This window comes from Chelonoidis abingdonii, chromosome 23 (assembly GCF_003597395.2).
Source record: "Chelonoidis abingdonii isolate Lonesome George chromosome 23, CheloAbing_2.0, whole genome shotgun sequence".
Classification (NCBI taxonomy): Eukaryota; Metazoa; Chordata; order Testudines; family Testudinidae; genus Chelonoidis; species Chelonoidis abingdonii.
The window spans coordinates 1,481,425-1,498,678 of record NC_133791.1 but is presented as its reverse complement, the minus strand read 5'-3'; the positions used below and the strand labels follow the sequence as shown (position 1 = coordinate 1,498,678).

At 45.3% G+C, this 17,254-nt stretch overlaps 1 protein-coding gene across 2 annotated transcripts in view; it reads right to left on the bottom strand.

Annotated features, from left to right (window-relative positions):
• The window catches only part of PLEKHG5 (pleckstrin homology and RhoGEF domain containing G5), a 115,581-nt gene extending 101,446 nt beyond the window's left edge, over positions 1 to 14,135 (bottom strand). For both annotated transcript variants that reach the window (XM_032763820.2, XM_032763822.2), the window contains exon 1: positions 14,050 to 14,135. The gene's annotated coding sequence lies outside the window, so the exon portion shown is untranslated. The remainder of the gene's footprint in view (positions 1 to 14,049) is intronic.
• Positions 14,136 to 17,254: the final 3,119 nt, after the last annotated feature.

The window sequence follows — 17,254 nt, the reverse complement described above, 5'->3', positions numbered from 1 at the left end:
AACTGGAGACAGTCCAGAGAATCTCAGATGGCTGAGAGTGGCCAATGAAAGGGCTAAGCTGTTAACTATGAAACTATAGATTACGTGAGTTTCACAAGGAGAAACAACTAGGAAGAAGATGGGAGGCAGAATACGTCAAACTGATCACTACTTCACAGGAATGATGCCAAAGTCCTTCTCAGGGGATAGAGAGAGAGATGACAGTTACCCACCTGTGAGCACAGAGGAAGAAGAAAGTATTAAATTCAAAGTGCCTAATGCAGCCACATGCCCCCTGTCCAGAAACAGCCTCCTTCTGCAGACCTTTAACTTAATTGTGATGAATCCTACACTCAGTAGTTTCCAATCAGAGCGACTCCACTGAGCATGTCCTTGCTCCAGCAGCACACTGGCAGGGTGCATGAGCAAAGAAACCAAGGTGAATCACCACATTTAAGCAAGATCAGATGATGGAAGACTAAGTGCCCTTGCATGGGAGCTACAGACTAGAAACACACACTCCTGCCCTGGCCTTTCCTTGAGGGCAGGCCTGTGAACAGTTGGCTACCTCAGATTTTGCAAGGGCAGAAGGGACCATGGGGAGGCTAGTCTGACCTCCTGGATCACAGGGCAACAGAACTTCTTCCCTAGAGCAGAGCTTCTAGAGAAACAGCCCAGCTAAATCAGATCAATAATTCCATCCCTAATGGGCTGAACACAGTCATCATAGAATATTAGGGTTGGAAGGGACCTTAGGAGGTCATCTAGTCCAACCCCCTGCTCAAAGCAGGACCAATCCCCAGACAGATTTTTACCCCAGTTCCCTAAATGGCCCCCTCAAGGATTGAACTCACAACCCTGGGTTTAGCAGGCCAATGCTCAAATCACTGAGCTATTCCTCCTTGGTGACTCATAATGGAGTCACCAAGGAAACTGAAGACAGCTGCACCTGGCAGACCATGTCTGAATGAAAAGGACTCTCCCAACTGCACTTTCTCAAAATAAATACTCCTAGCGCTCATTCTGACCCCCAGAGGCTGTCCCATCAATGTGGCACAGAGAAGGATAGCCTAGCTTCTGTAACAGAAAGAGGCCCTTTGCCAATCATTCAAGTTATTCCCTGTAGCAGATTCTCTGTTGGAAGTCAGATACTGTATCTCTCTGTGCTGGTCAATGCTTGTTTCTCACTCTCAAGATACCCCTCCCTGGGCAGCCTTTATTCACATTATATCAACATGCTGACCTCTCCAAAGCCATGCAGGATAGTCTGTCTGTAAGGGTAGAATCGATCCTTTGCTATTTAACTTTCAAAGGTCACCAGGCACTGGTCCACATCAAAGACAACTTCTCCCTGAATCAGAGATTCATCTGTTGCAAAAGCCCAACAATCCCTACTAATCTCTTTTATCTGCTTCAGAACAGCCTAGGCCGAGAACGATTCTTGGCTTAAGAGAAAGACCACTGCCAACAAAAAAATGTGAAGGGCAGTTATCACAAGGCAACAGTTCACTCTGCCACCCACCATTTTCCCCGTAGCATTTCTTCCCTCACCACCACCACACATCCAGCTGTGCCCCCTCCTGCCCACTCTGAGAAGCAGTGGAGGCTCGTGGTTAGAGTAGCGAACTTTAAGTCAGGATTTCTGGGTTCTAGTCACAGCTCTGCCATGTGGGACGGCACTTCTCCCTGCCTCAGTGGGATGCCTGTGATCATACGGAGGGTTGTGAGGCTTCACTCATTAACATTTCTAAAGTCCTTGGAGACCTCTGCCTGACAGGGTGTGCCAGACTGTTGTGATGAGACAGCTGTGTCCTCTACCATCGAACAGGCTAGTGAGTGGTGCAAAGATTGGAATCAAAGCATCAGAAGGAAACTGGATGCTCCATGGCAGTCCACCACCCCAACATACCTCTTCCCTTATAAAGGTGTCAAAAAGTGGAGCCCTTAGTCCCCAGGATTCTTCCCATCCGTTTTTTTTTTCAAGCAATAAAAAAATTCCAAAAAAAGCAAAATTCTTAGTGTAGCCCCTGTACAATTAGGCTGTGAAAATGGTCATGAAAACTCTGGTTTATGCATCAAGCCACAATCTGGACAAAATGTTGGATAATGGGATTTTTTTTTGAGTGAGAAAGAGAGAGGGGGGCGTGGAGAGTTATCCAAGAACTGAGGAAGAGGACACCAGGGTGACAATAATATTTGTAGTTATATAAACACACTCCATTGGTATTTGTAATTATATAAACCACGGTTTCCTCAAGTAAGCCCTTCTCCTATCTAAACAAAATCCTCTACAATGAACAGACAGCTTGACACCCTCAGTCTTGGAAGGGCTGCAAGGCAGTAGAAGGGGGGTACTGATGGAAAATGCGTGCAGTTCTAACAGCAGAGGTTGAGCTTACTGGGAAATGCTGCAATGGTTTAAAAAAGTCTTTGGCCTACCTCTGTTGAAATCACCCTTCAATGTAACACAAGTATCTTTAGTCTTCCTCCTGGTCCTTCTTGCCTAGGCTCAAGCCTGATTTAAAAGAAGAGACAGTCCGCTGAACAACAGAAAAGTCCATCACCTGTTACCCCCTCAGCTGGGTGTCACCCGAACTCCCCAGAGGACACTGAAGGGGCTTGCTTCGGTGAGGGAATTCTCTGAGACAGTAGCTCAGAGAACAGGGAATTCTTGTAGCTTTGTGTGTCTGCATGAAACCATGTTCATTTACAGTGTCCCCCGGAAGGGGCAGAAAAGGGCTTTGTTCACTGTATATCTTACGAACTAGCACCTTAGGTCTGCCTGGTGATAGGTCAAGCTGGTCAGACCGTGGGATTTCCTCTCCAGGGAAATCTTGGCATTTCAAGTTTGTTTGTGTTCTAACTGGAATAAAAACCCAAAACATTCAGAATTTCCTGCAGGATGAAATTTTTGAAAAAAAAAGTTAGTTTTGGGTCAGTCAAAGAGTTCTATTTTGATACAAGCCAAATGTTTCATTCTGATTTTGATTTTATTTTAATTTAGAACATAAAAGACATTTTGAAATGAAAAAAAAAAATCAACACTCCATTCCAGTGAAATTCAATTGTTCCATTTTGACTTACTGAAACACTTCAATATTTTTTCTCCAAAACAAAATTATGTTGAAATCAACACATACCCATGGAAAGTTTAGCTGAAACACCATTTTCCAATGGAACAACTTTCTGTGTAACTAGCTGTTTGGCTGAAGCAGTTTTTAAAATACTCAAGTAATCAGCAGATGTTTAGGCCTGTTGGGTGGCAGGAAAAGCCTTAGGCCTCATTTGCACACAGCAGCTGCACTGGCTTTAAGTCAGTTTAAGAACGAATATCGCTAAACTGGTGCAAGACCCGGTGTAGATACATTCATCTGTTTAAATCTGGATCTCTCTCGTGTAATTTTACAGGTACAAGCTAAACCAATACAAACCTGCCTTAAACCTATTGAAGAGCATCCACTCAAAGGTCTGTACTGGTGCGACAGTGTGCGCAGCCCAGGCATTGCACTGGCATTTACAAGGGCAGCGAAGGGAACTGGGCTTCTATCTCCTCTGAAAATCCCATCCAAGGCACCATTTGCTTCACCAGACTAGAAGAGGTGCTGACCAGAACCTGCTTATGTATTTCCCAGGTTTATCAGTCGTCGTTTGCAGCTCTGCTGTGGCCATGTTGGTCCCAGGGTATTAGACAAGGTGGGGAAGGTAACGGCTTTTATTGGACCCACTTCTATTTATCCATCAGCCAGTTCACTAACACGCTGGAGCAGGCGGATTTGACAGAGTAAAAAAGACAAAGGTACTGAGACTCAGAGCTCTGCTTGGGTCACTAAGACCAGCTTTGTCTGTGCCTTTAGCTACCTTGGTCAGGTCTCTGTCTCCCGCATGGCTCAGCAAAGCATCCCAGGCTCCACTCCTTGCACAGGGTTAAGAAGCTGCTCTGCTGGCCTGTCATAAATAGATAGCTAAGGGTTAATGTTTCTTTCACCTGTAAAGGATTAACAAAGGGAACCAAACACCTGACCAGAGGACCAATCAGAAAACTGGATTTTTCAAAGTCAGGGAGGGAAGTTTTGGACACTGAGTCTTTTGTTTATCTCTCAGCTATGAGAAGCTTCTTTCTTCTTCTAATCTTCTGTGTCCAACTTGTAAGTACAGGTAGAAAAACAATATAGGCTTTTATGTTGTTTTGGGTGTATTTACATGTGTGTAACTTGCTGGAATGTTTCAAATTGGATATCTTTTTGAATCAGACTGTTTATTCATATTTTTCTTATAAGCAATAGCCCTGTATTGTCATCTTGTTACAGAGAATATGTTTATGTCTTTTTTCTTTCTTTTTTATATAAAGCTTTCTTTTTAAAACCTGTTTGAGTTTTTCTCTGGTTAAGGAGAAAGGAAAGACAGGGGGGAGGGGAAACACTACGCTCTGTGTTTAACTCTCCTAGTGTCCCAGGGCGGGAAGAAGCTAAGGGGGAGGAGAGATAGAATCTCTTCTGTTTCCTTGTATTTGGGGTTTGTCTCTTTGTGGAATAGAGGAGATATGCTTCTTGGTATTGTGATGTAAAGAGATTGCATCAATACTCCCAGGTTAGCCCAGAGAGGAAAGTCTGGGTGGGAGAGAGAGAGGGAAGGGAAGTGGGTTATTTCCCTTTGTTGTAGGCTCAGGGTTTCTGAGTCTTGGGGTCCCTCCAGGGAAGGTTTTGGGGAGACCAGAGGGGGCCAAAACCCTGGAAATTTTGGATGGTGGCAGCGAGATCAGATCTAAGCTGGTAAATTGAGCTTAGAGGGGTTCATGCTAGGCACCCAGATTTTTGGACGCTAAGGTCCAGATTTGGGAGAGAGGCTTATGATATGGCCTGGGGAGGGTTTTCTCAGACATGCATTTTGCAAAAGCTTTTCTGATCACTACTGTAGAGAGTTCCTCAGCAGCCAAGAGCACCAGAGCGTAGCTTCGAGTCAATACCCTGACGCAATAATAGGCTGCTGCGCACCTCACTGTGTTGGCCCACTTCTTTTCTGGTCAGCACTGAGGAAACCATTCTGTTCCTGGGGCGCTTAAACCTTGGAGGTGGCCTGGAGGACTCTCTGGTATACTAGAGCTAGATGGCACACCAGCTAGTGACAAGCAATTCCCAAAAGCTTTGATTAAGCACCCCGAAGTCTGGATGTTTACCTGAATTTCTCTAGCCTCCAAACCTTGCTAATAGCCTCCTTTAGTAGCACAACCTCTGGCCAGAACATGCAGCTCTGAACATTGAATATATTTTAAAGCCACAAACTTCTCAAACACCAAAAAAGAGTTCAAATCATCTGTCCGATTTCACCTGGGCTGGTGCATTCATCCCTAAAGAGATGCTTCATTTTCTAGTACCTGGTGAAGGAAGCACTCCCCTAACTGCGAAGCTCAAGTGCATGAGTCAAACCTCCCTAGCCTCTTCCAAACTTCCAGAGCAGCAGCAGTGAAAACTTAACAGAACAAATGGCCCTTCAGTGTTTTGCCTTTTGCAAGAGGAATGTCTGGCTCCAGCAAGGCCAACATTACTTTTAAAATGGAAAACTTCTGAATTATGCATATTGCAAGCGCAGCCGTACCTGCTCTGAGCCTCCTCTGGCTTTAATCCGTAGGACCCTGGACAGATTTAGCGGCCCAGATTGCACAGCTTCAGACAAACATGAATGATTCTCAAACTTGGAAGCACTTATTATATTGAACTTATTTGATATTATTTTTAAAATGTGTCCATTCTGAAGACTAACACAGCGCCTTCTTATTTCACAGCTTTGCTCCATGTGTGTGAGCTCAGGGTCCTATCTGCTGAGTTCACTGACCAAAGTAAGTTTTTACTGCTTTTTACTCCGTTAACCCTTGCCCAAGCCCGGGAGCTACACAGCAGTGAAGCAGCCCCGCAGCCCTAGCCTGAGCCGGCTGACAGTGTAGACACCCACAGCTGGCCCTGACAGGCATGTGGAGCAGCTCACGCAGCAGTGCTGCCAGGATCACTAAATCAGCCAACAGGGGGAGCCGTTTCTAAACTGTCCAGTTAAAGGAGACAAAGCACTGCGGAAATTTACACCCAGAGTTAAAACAGAGGGTATGTTTCGGGTACAAAAGATCGAAAGGCTTTTGCAAGCAAGCCATGGAGTGATATGGGGAGGGGCAGTGCCTGGAAGGCGGATTACGGTGCTTGCAAGGGTCAGAAAGGCAAAGATTTCCAGAAGAGCTTTTACGTTACAGCAACAATAACTGAATTATTCCTCCCTCCGCAGTGCCAGGAAATCAGTGTGGAGAAAAAAAAAAGCTCTCTGGAGAGAGTCTGGCCCCCGAGACTAGTTTGAGAAGGAAACCTGGGAGGCCATGGCTGACCTGGGTCACAGAGTAGGAGTGAGGCTCTGGGAGTATTGAGGGGAGAGGCCAGTAACCTGAAAACAGGGCTGGGCTGTTTCTATCTCAGCGGCAAGCCCAGGGAAGATCCATCGGTTTATTGCCTTGACTCCAGCCCGTGCTCACTGCAGATAACGAAGCTGATGGAAATGAGCAAAAGGGAGTTTGGGAGAACACTGAGCCACCTGGGAGCATGGCGTCAAGGCTTGGCTAGACAAACAGCACACAGCAAGCTGGGCTGTAAATCTACTCCCACAAGGCTACTGAGCACTATCTATCTATGTTGCACCTGCTGTTGCGAACTAAGAGTTCCCTAATGCGCACAGATCTCCTCCGCTCTGAAACAGTGCACACAAGGGAACTGTCTGTGCGCCCTGCCCAGTCCATGTAGTGTGCAGCAGTGTCAAGCGCCACAGATTTACACGCCAGCTTGCCATATCCTGGTAGTCTAGATGAGCACCCAGAAACTAAACTCCACCCAGCACCAGGCCCAGAGCAGAGATTCTGGAACAGCTTCCAGTGCAGCGGGCGTTACAGATAGGTGGAAACACCAGTTCCTACCTGACAATCATTCTGGGTTCAGGCTGACAGCTCAACCCTCTTCTCCTCCACTATGCTGTGAGGAGGGATTAGTGAGAGACAGCGATGTTCTATGCCAGTCACCCCTGAACCATCAAGAAGCTGCCAACAGTGCAAAAGTAAACAATGTGTCGGACTTTTTTATTCCCTTCCCAATGGTGCAAGTAAGCCGGTACGGTCAGGTACACTGTACCATTAAGATATTTATTGCCAGTACGCTGTACTGGAAAGACACATTCCTTATCTGCTGGACACCACAGGGCTCTCCTGGGAACCACAGTGGCTAAAGGAGCAGAACATGGGGCCGCTGGGCAGCCCCATACTAGCAGCTCCTCCGCACGCCTGCACCGCCCCCCAGCCCTGCCCTCCGGCACACCTGCACTGCCCCCAGTCAGGAGAGAGCTGCATGAAAGGGCTGGGGGCAGTACAGCTGTGCCAGAGGAGCTGCCGCTGTGGTGCTGCCCCACGCTCGGCTCCTTCCGCTGCTGCGGTTCCCGGGAGAGCCCTGTGGTTCAGCAGATACTGATTTCTATCAGTGGATATCTGCATCAGCAGGTATAAATTTGTATCCGCACAGAGCTCTAGTCACAGAACCTTTTTTGTGAGAGAGGGGAGGGGCACAAAGGGTCAATTGCCCCTCCCCAGGCTCAAGTGTCCCCGCTGGCCCAGGGGGTGAGAGGAAGGGGAGGGGCCAGGGCCAGGAGTGACTCTGGGGCCTGGCTACTAGGAAGAGCAGCCAAATGGCAGGGGGAGCTGGTGCAGCGGGAGGACCGTGCCCCCCTTTGTGTCCCTCCCATGGGTCACCGTACCAGCAAGAGTTAAAATCTACTTGCACCACTGCCCCTTCCCGACCTACTGCTCCTCTCTTGTGAGTTTTTCTGAGCAGAAGAGCAGCTTTGCTCTGCAGGATGCAGCCTCAGGGGGAATCAAGATGTGCTCTGGGTGGGTGAAGCAGACGATTCTATTTAAAGAATAAAATAGCAGTTCTCATTTTCAGCTTATCCTCCTGCTAGCTGACAATCATATGGTGCTGCTTTAAATTCCTGCTCCCTCTCCTCCACCCCAGAGGGCAAGCACAGAGAGCAGTCTGCAAGCTGGGGAGGGGGCTCCGTGAAGAAAGTGGCTGCAGTTGGCAGGAGAGATCAGTTTGTCTATGCCAGGCCCCAGAGACCTTGGACAAGAAACATCTTTTCATGCAGAGCTGTGGGAACCTCTCTCTTTTTTTTGCTTGCTAAAGAAGGGGCAAACACATCTAGGTTTCGCTAAAAGATCAACTGTCCCATTCTCACTGCTACAAATTAAACTCCTGAATCAAAATAAAAGCCTTGAAATGACATAACACACCGCAAGGGAGCTTAAAAAATGATCCAACCCATAACGTGATGTGCCTCCCGGTTGTTGCCTGGCAAAGGCCCAGAGAGACGTTTACTCTATTAGTGTTTAAGGAACAACATTTGAAACATTGCCACAATCTGAAAGAAAATAAAATCCCTAAAGCAGATCATAACACTGAAATTATTCTTCCCACAAGGACCCTAGAAACAAGTTCAAACAACATCAGTCTCTTGGCAAAATTCTCTCCGTCCCAACATTAACATTGTTGGGTATTTGCAGTTTGCGCTAACAGAAGGTAGACACACACACACACACACACACACACACACACACACACACACACACACACACACACACACACACACACACACACACACACACACACATCTAAGGGGAAATTTCATTTCTTCCAATTTTTAAGCAGCTAAAAGACAGACATTTAAGGCAACTGGATTCCTGAGTCGCATAAAAACACTGTAGCTCCCTAAAATAGGAAAAAGCCTGGGGGGAAAACGGGATGGGCTAAGAATGTTCCAGCCTGATAATTTATCAGTGTCTCCACTATTTTCTTTTAAAACAACACATGCTTGGAATAGCTCTGCTGTTCCTTCTGTACTGTTTGACAAAAAGGTAGCCCAAACTTCATCACTATCCATTTTTACTTCTCATCTAAGCTTAATATATGCTAAAATATTTCACACCACTTACTGATTAGTTTACTACACCACAGAAGTTGTTAAAGTTCTAAATGACCTATCTGTTTTATTATAAATGTGTTGAACCAAAACATAATGGAGAGCCTGACTGCGGTACTAACAGCTTAGTTTTTTGGGATTTGTTAAAATTAATAAATGGTGCAAAAGAAAATGTAAAGATTATTAAGTGACTGAAAGTTACATTATTGCAAGCTCTGCGCACACAACTCCTGCTGCATTAGCAGCGGCAAGGCACACAGGGAGAATATACACCTGCACAATGTCATCTTTTCAGCCCTTGCAAAGAGCATCTTTTCAACACAGGTTGTTATGAACACAGAAAAAGACACCAGAAAGAGTTTTATTCTGATAAGAAAAAGGATTTAGTTAAGCAAAGGCAGATTATGGATAAAACCACATAAGCTTACATAATAGCTAGATTGTGTGCGGCCACTACCAACTCCTGTCACCTTCAAATCAGCCAAGCTAGCTGGAATACGTTCCTCACTGCCCATTAATTCAGTAATACAGCCCTATATTTTATCTGTGCACACGTAAGCGTATGCATGTACTCACCATAGTATCCAATGGGGAAAACGAGTAATTCTGTAGCATATTCACATTGTCTCATCAGCATTTTTTAAAGTTTTTTTTTAACCTTGACTAACCACAAGTTAACATAAGTCAGCATCCAGAATGGTTTCAGGTTTCCAAGCTTTGGATGCCAAGGATATGGAGTAGCATGTCTCTGCATTTCTGCTTATATATCCGCTGGCTAATGCTTTAGGGAGAAAGATATGGTGAATTAAATGCATAGTCCTTAGCCAAGCTGTGTGACATGAGACAAAGTTACTCCATACAAGAACTCAGAGGAGATAAACACCGAGGAAGGGAAAGGAATTACTTAGTAAGGTGGGCACAGACAAAATATCCATTTTAATACAGTAGAACCTCAGACTTACAAACACCTTGGGAATGGAGGTTGTTCATAATTCTGAAATGTTCGTAACTCTGAACAGAATGTTGTGGTTCTTTCAGAAGTTTACAACTGAACATTAATTTAATACAGCTTTGAAACTTTACTATGCAAAAGAAAAATGATGCTTTCAGCCATCTTAATTTAAATGAAACAAGCAGTTTCCTTACCTTGTCCAATTTTTTTTAAACTTTACCTTTTTTTAGTACTTTACGTTTAACACAGTACTGTACTGGGCAGTATTTGCCTTTTTGGGGTCTCTAATGCCCATACTTCTGGTTCCAAATGAGGTGATGGGTCAGTTTGCAACTCTGAGATTCTACTATACAGCTAAATGTAAATGTATACATCTGGAAAGAAAGAGTGTAGGCCATACTTTAAAGATAGACACCTCTGTCCTGGGAATCAGTGACTCTGATAAAGTTTTGAGGTGATGGCATGTGGCTAATCAGCTGAACATGAGTTCCCAATGTGACGCTATGGCCAAAAAAGCTAACATGATCCTGGGATTCATCAACAGGAAAAGCTGGAGGAGTACAGAGCATGCAGTGGTGCTGTACCCATGTCGGTCCCAGGATATTAGAGAGACAAGATGGGGATAATATTTATTGGACCAACTTCTGTTGTGGGGGGAGAGAGAGAAGATTTTGAGGAGAAATTACTTTAGCTCTGTATTTGGCACTGTTGCAACTGCTACTGGAAGCCTGTGTCCAGTTCCGGTATCCACAATTCAAAAAGCATGTTGATAATTGGAGAGGGCTCCAAGAACAGCCACAAGAATAATTAAAGGATTAGAAAAGATGCCTTTTCGCGGGATTCTCAACCTTTTTCTTTCTGAGGCCTCCCTAAACATACTAAAAAAAACTCCAGGGCCCTGCGGGAGGTGGGTCAGACTAGATCAGGGGTACGCAACCTAAGGCACTGATTTTCAGTGGCACTCACACTGCCCTGGTCCTGGCCACTGGTCCAGGGCCTCTGCATTTTAATATAACTTTAAATGAAGCTTCTTAAACATTTTTAAAAACCTTATTTACTTTACATACAACAATAGTTTAGTTATATATTTATAGACTTATAGAAAGACACCTTCTAAAAACGTTAAAATGTATTACTGGCCCGCGAAACCTTAAATTAGAGTGAAAAAATGAAGACTCGGCACACTGCTTTTGAAAGGTTGCTGACCTCTGGACTAGATGATTGTGATGGTCCTCTTTGGCCTAGGAATCTATTAATTATTTAAAGTGCATCTAAGAAGGTACAAGTAGGAGCAAAGAGATGACATGAGCAATGGAAAATCCAGGCTCTGAATTTTCAGAGAGTTTCCTGAGGGACCTATTGTACCTATCAGGTGCCCAAAGAAAGTGCTAGATGCTGCATTGTTCAATCCAATTAGAAACAGTAACGGAAAAGCGCCTGTGGCTACATTGCAGAGAAAGTTCTTGCATGGGCTGGGAGGTGGATGAAATTATCAAACAGATCTTCTCCACTAGTAGTTCCTGATGGTTTTCAGAGTTGCAATGGACACAGCAACTTAATTGCAGATAAGAAAGTTCAAGATACGGGACTGGAAAAAAAAAAAACCCTGGAAAGGACAAAGAGTTAAAACTGAGAGTCGCCAGAGTCCAGTGGGCTGGGAAACAAGGGGCAGTCCAATGTTCAAAAGCTATTCCATGGCTTGACCATCAAAACATACACATCCAGGATTCATACATTGCAGAGATTATCCACACGCAACACTCTGTGTCTCAGGTTTCATTAGCAATACTACTTATCCCAAGCATGAGGGAGGCCCTTACCTAGATGCTAACATCTGTAGGTGGCTGCACATAATTCCAGCATTTACTATTCCAGACACAGTGATGCCAACGAAACATGCAATAGAAAGTTACAGGACTCGACTTCCATCAAGGAGAGAAGCCCTATACGGAATTATGGCCTCACACATCATGTGCCTTCATTCCATTTTTCACTGCACAGCTAAGCTGCAGACTATTATTATGGGTTATTTCCTTACCAAGTGCCTTCCTCTGCCCAGCAAATTTGTTCTAAAGCTGTTACTAATGTAAGAATATTTATGTCTATATAAATGGGGAGAGTTTTTTCATGCTCCTGGTGCTCAATTTTTGTTAAGTTACCTTGGGGATAGACCAAGCCTGGAAAAGTTACAAGCAACTGAACGTGACTGAGTTAAAACAGAAACAGGCAGCTGACCAGACACCGCACCTACTCTATCCAATATTTTGGCTGAAGTCACTGGAACAAACCCCTCCTTTTACAGCGCTCTACAACAGTGACCATCCACAAAGAGCAGGCAAGACCTTGGGATTCCCAGAGCCCTCACCCCATGGTCGGTAAGAGTCACACCTGCAGACTGCTGTTACTGCTGTCTGAGACACAGATCACTTTCTACCACGAAAGGAAAAGACCTGGGTTTTGTTGTTTTCTTTAAGGTCTCCCTGGAACACCCCCCACAAAAAGTTGCAGGGAACTCCAGGGCAGCTGCTATGGAGCCATGAAGGGCAGAGTCTGTCCAGCCTGGAGGACTCCTTAAAAACAACATAGGAACATTATTACAGAGCATGAATCAGGCTAATGGGCATGAAGCAGCCCTGCAAAGAAAGGCTTTAGGTTGCAGGGTTGGGAATTGGTGCCATCCATTATGCTCAGAATGTCCTGAGAGACATAGGGACTGAAGATAAATTGTCAAGAGAAACTAAGTACAGTACTTTCATTTGGAAAAAAGGTAAATAGCAGCATTTGCTCCATTTTGAAGACTGAAAACAACGCAGGAATCCCTAGTTCTTATCTAGCACTTTTCATCGGTAGATCTCAAAGTGCATTACAAAGTTCACGATCACTATCCCCATTGTACAGATGGGGAAACTGAGGCACAGCAACATGACTTGCCCAATGTCACCAGCAGGCCAGTGACAGAACCAGGATTTGAACCCAGGTCTCAAGTTCCAGTCCAGTGCTCTATCTTCCAGGCCAGTAGTGCCCAAACTTTACTGGTTCACATACTATCTTCTGAAACTACTGTTGTGAAGTGAATGGATGGAACATCAAGCTCACATACCACCAGTGGGATACAAGTTTCTACTGTACATCACTCTAGATACCTAGTGCAGTACTTCATAATGCTTGAGTTGAACCCAAAAGTTAGAGAGAGTTTCCTGTTAAAATCCCCCTAAAAAACACCAACCTTTAACTCCTTAAAATGTGAGGAAGGCTCATTGATGCAGCATGTTCTTTTTATTTAAACAGCTTTAATGGATTATGTAAAGGGGAAGCCCTAACACCAGTTGCAATAATTTCAGATTTAGTTTGGAACCGGGTTATCTTTAAAAAAAAAATCACATTTTAAATCTTTTTATCCGCCCTGGAGTTGATGACGCTCCCCTCTGTCCACGTGGGCTGAATTCCCCTCCCCCCAAGGTCACAGCCTATTGTTCAGTATTAAGAATAAAATATCAGAGACTTATTTTCTGCCTGAGGTATTTCACAGCGCAAGGTACGATGTGGCCCTTGCGCCAAAGAACTTAGTGTCTCAGCTCACAACACAACAAGGGAGAAAAGGAGAAACAGGTCTCAGAAGAGGAAAAACAATAGTGACAGGATGACCGAGTGGCCACTCAGTCAGAGCTGTGCAGGTCTTGAAAGTTCCCTGGCTTGTCAGGTACCTTCCCTCCTCCCTCACTTCTGAGAGATGAGGCAGCATTAGTGATTGTTAGGAGGGACTGGGAGGTGGCTTAGCAAGAGAGGGGTTCCCAGTAATAAGAGGCATCACAGAAGACCACATCCCTGAATTGCCCCTCATTTTAGCCCCAAAGCTTCCTGTGTTCCCAACAAACTTGGATTCCCTCCCTTATTGTTGGAAGTTTTTTACATAAAAAATACAGAGTCACGAAAGCAGATGTGACCAGCTTGGTACTTGCAACACATCTCATCTTGCCATGGCCCAGATGTGGAACGGTATGTGACAGGAGGGCACAATTATTCATGGAGAAGACTTACACTAATGCAGGAATTATCTGCATTTTGAAAGAACAAATGAGAGGTGTCTATTAGAAGGAACCCCTGGGATGACGAGTCAAATAATTAACCTTAGTGCTGCCTCAAATGTTGCATGGCTTCAGGAGACTGCTCAGTCCACTTGTATGTCACATTTCATGTGTGTTCCCAGTCGGATGGGCAAGGAGGAACATCCCAATGAATGGGTAGGTAAGAGGGATCTGCAGGTCTGTTCAAACAGGTTTGCCCCAGGTAGCCCTTTCCTCAATGAAGGAAACATTAACATGCAGTGGAGTTCATGAAGGTCCAAGCATGCCCCCCACACACTTCACTGATCAGAATACCACTTGCAACTTTTGTGAAGAGGTCTGAAAGTCTGTGCTTTCCTATAACTTTTAAACACAAAACAGGTCGGTAAAGTGCACGCAAGGATAGATCTAACCAGGCCATCTGAACAACTGAAGTGAGCTTCTGTCAATTATTCACCCTACTGCTATTGTGATTCTCTCTGATTCACTATCCCTGCCCTGAATCCAAAGAGTGTCAAAGTTACTGACCTGCTAAAGGCAGATGGAACTGCCACCCCTACAAAGAATGAGACCCTCCAGCAAGATAAATTATCAGTGAAAGCGATACACCAGCCCCAACCTTTCCTTAAGGGCCACCATTTGGCTTGTGGTCACACAGGATAAAGACCAGTTGTCCCTTACGCACTGCACATGCATTATCTGAGAAGGTTGTAGCATCTTAAGTAGACCAAGGTCATTCAGGAGATGAGCCAAGAGAATTTGAAAGATGTTCTATATTACAAAGGCTCCCAAATCTCACAGCTTTCCCCCTTGTTCCTTTGCATGGATTTCCCTTGGTGTGTGGACAGGGGGCCATATACTGGGTTGGCTGGGGATTCAGCTCTTCCACTGAACTGTACAGCATCGCTCATTGACAAGGCAGCGCCTGCATTTAAGCACCAACAATTATGATTTGCTTTGCTCTCTCCCTAAGAATGGCAATGAAACCAGATGTCTCTGCTCCCCTCCTTCCCACTGCAAAAGTTCTCCATAATTTAGAGCCAGACTTTCTCATTAGCACATCAGTGCTAATTCCCTCTCAGTTCTCTGAAGCCCTGCAAAGCTCTCAGGTCCTACACCATTAACTCATTACCACACCGATTAACAAGCCATTAGAAAGCAGAGCAGCTCACTGATTAGTTCATCTGTCCTGAGCTGAGTATTACTGAGAATGGCAGCTCCCTGCCTTGTGCTGCTCACAGGGAGCGTAAGCGGAGCTTTGGTTTTTGGTGCAGAAGAGAATTTACTCACTTATCTCCAGGCGTAGATTGAGCCAGCTCCGAGCGGGGGAACCACACTTGGTCAAGACTGAGTTCATAGTCTTAGTCTTCAGTGTGTGACGGGGCAGCGAGGGACCCTGGCTGCACGTTCCTGCAGGAGAAAGGACCCCCGTTAATACAGTTAAGGGGTACTGCACACAGACTCCTCCGGGCAGAGCGGATGCCTAGAGAGCTGCTCAGGGATCTGCTCACTGCAGGAAGCGTTCACTCCACTGCTCTCCTCCCCAACCCACGCTGCAGAGAGCTGCTCCACTGACATGAAAAGCAACACGTGTTTGGCCTCTGCCAGTTCGTTTCTTCCCAGACCTGGAGCCCCTCGGGTGCTGTATATTTTAGCGTCAGCTTCTCAGAGCCGCGCACTTCGCTTGCCTTCTCATTTGGGTTTCCTTGTTTCCTTTCTCCATCAGTTGTAACGCCCTCTCCCCCCACCCTTCTCTCCTCCTCTGCAGTTCAGCCACCACCAGCCTCCAGACTGCACAGCCTCTCACCACTTGCCAGGTGGGGAGGATTTGACATTTCACAGCTGAACTTTGCCAAACCTGCTGCCCCTAGATATTTTCATCCTCCACTGAAGCAGAGCCTCAGCCCCTTACAAAAACCCAAACCGCAGAGCATCACAACAGCAGTAGGATGGGTTGCCACAGCAACCCAGCTGCTCAGAGGCAGAGAAGCCGCATAGTGCCCCTTGTTCCACCCTCCCTCCATTCAGACGCGAGGCTCATTCAGCTCTGATGTCACACAGAGCAGACACCCCTTTCACAACTGCAAGTTTGTTTCCTTTCTGCTTCCTCTGCCCTTGTTTTGCTAGCAACCCTTGGATATACCTTTAACTTGGCAGGGTCGCTCTGATGAGGCCCTGTGCTTCACAGGAGATTTTTTTCCCCCTTGCTGCACAGATGGCCCCCATATTTATTTTAGCCACTGTTCAGGCTAGTTTGTCATCCAAGTCTTTCCTGTACTGCCAGACCCAGCCATATGGGGAGAATTAAGACTGGATTAAGTTAAAGCTTTAACTCTTTAGCAGGCAGCAGTGCAGCACAAACTGCCCCAGACCCTTTTTGGATCCATTTTTCCCCCCCAGTAAAATCAATCCCTATTTAATTCACAGGTACATACACATTTCTGAAGTGTTACTGGCATACGTGAATCTCCTAAAGAACTAGATAAAAGCATTTCTTGGGTTATTCATAGCTGCTTTGTTATCACAGCCTGAGAACCTGAATCTCCAGACAACACTGCATCCTTCCTCCTTTAAGAGCCTAAGTTTGAGCTGAGTCAAGAAGTTTGGAAATAGGATACAAGTCCCAAAGATTCCAGATTTTGCTTCTCAGAAAGACAACTTAGTCTCACTGGGTCACATAGGCCTGGAAGGCACCTCTTGGGTCATCAAGTTCAGTCCCCTGCTATTGCCTGTACTCCCCTCCTATAATCCATGTATTGCCTCCATGCTTCCCAAACACCAAACCAGGAGTTAGGAGGAGACTGTGGCCTTGTTGCACTGGGAAGTTTACTGGTGTTGCAAACAGGTTTAAACTAAACCAGTCCTAAAAACAGCTTAACTGCAAAATTAGAAAGGCCCAACCTGTCTTTAGCACCTTTTGAAAAGCTGCAGTCAAAAGCCATAAGTAATTTTTTTAGTGTAGATAAATTAAGAGCTCATTTCCCAAAGATTGTTCCTTAGACACTATTTTTGAATCCAGTAAACAACTCTTCAAAGGGAGATTACAAGTTATTAGCTAGCATTTAAGTTTTTAAGTCTACTGTAACCAAACCTTTACTCAACATTCTGAAAGAATTTAGCACCCCAAACTGAGGACTATGAAGTATTTACTCTACCTTCAAACCGTATCATATTCCACTAATTGTCTATGGCCCAGCACTCCTCAGAGGAAGCAGAACTTAGCGGGACAAAGTTGTTGCTGCTAGTGGTACATGTACATCACAAGTTT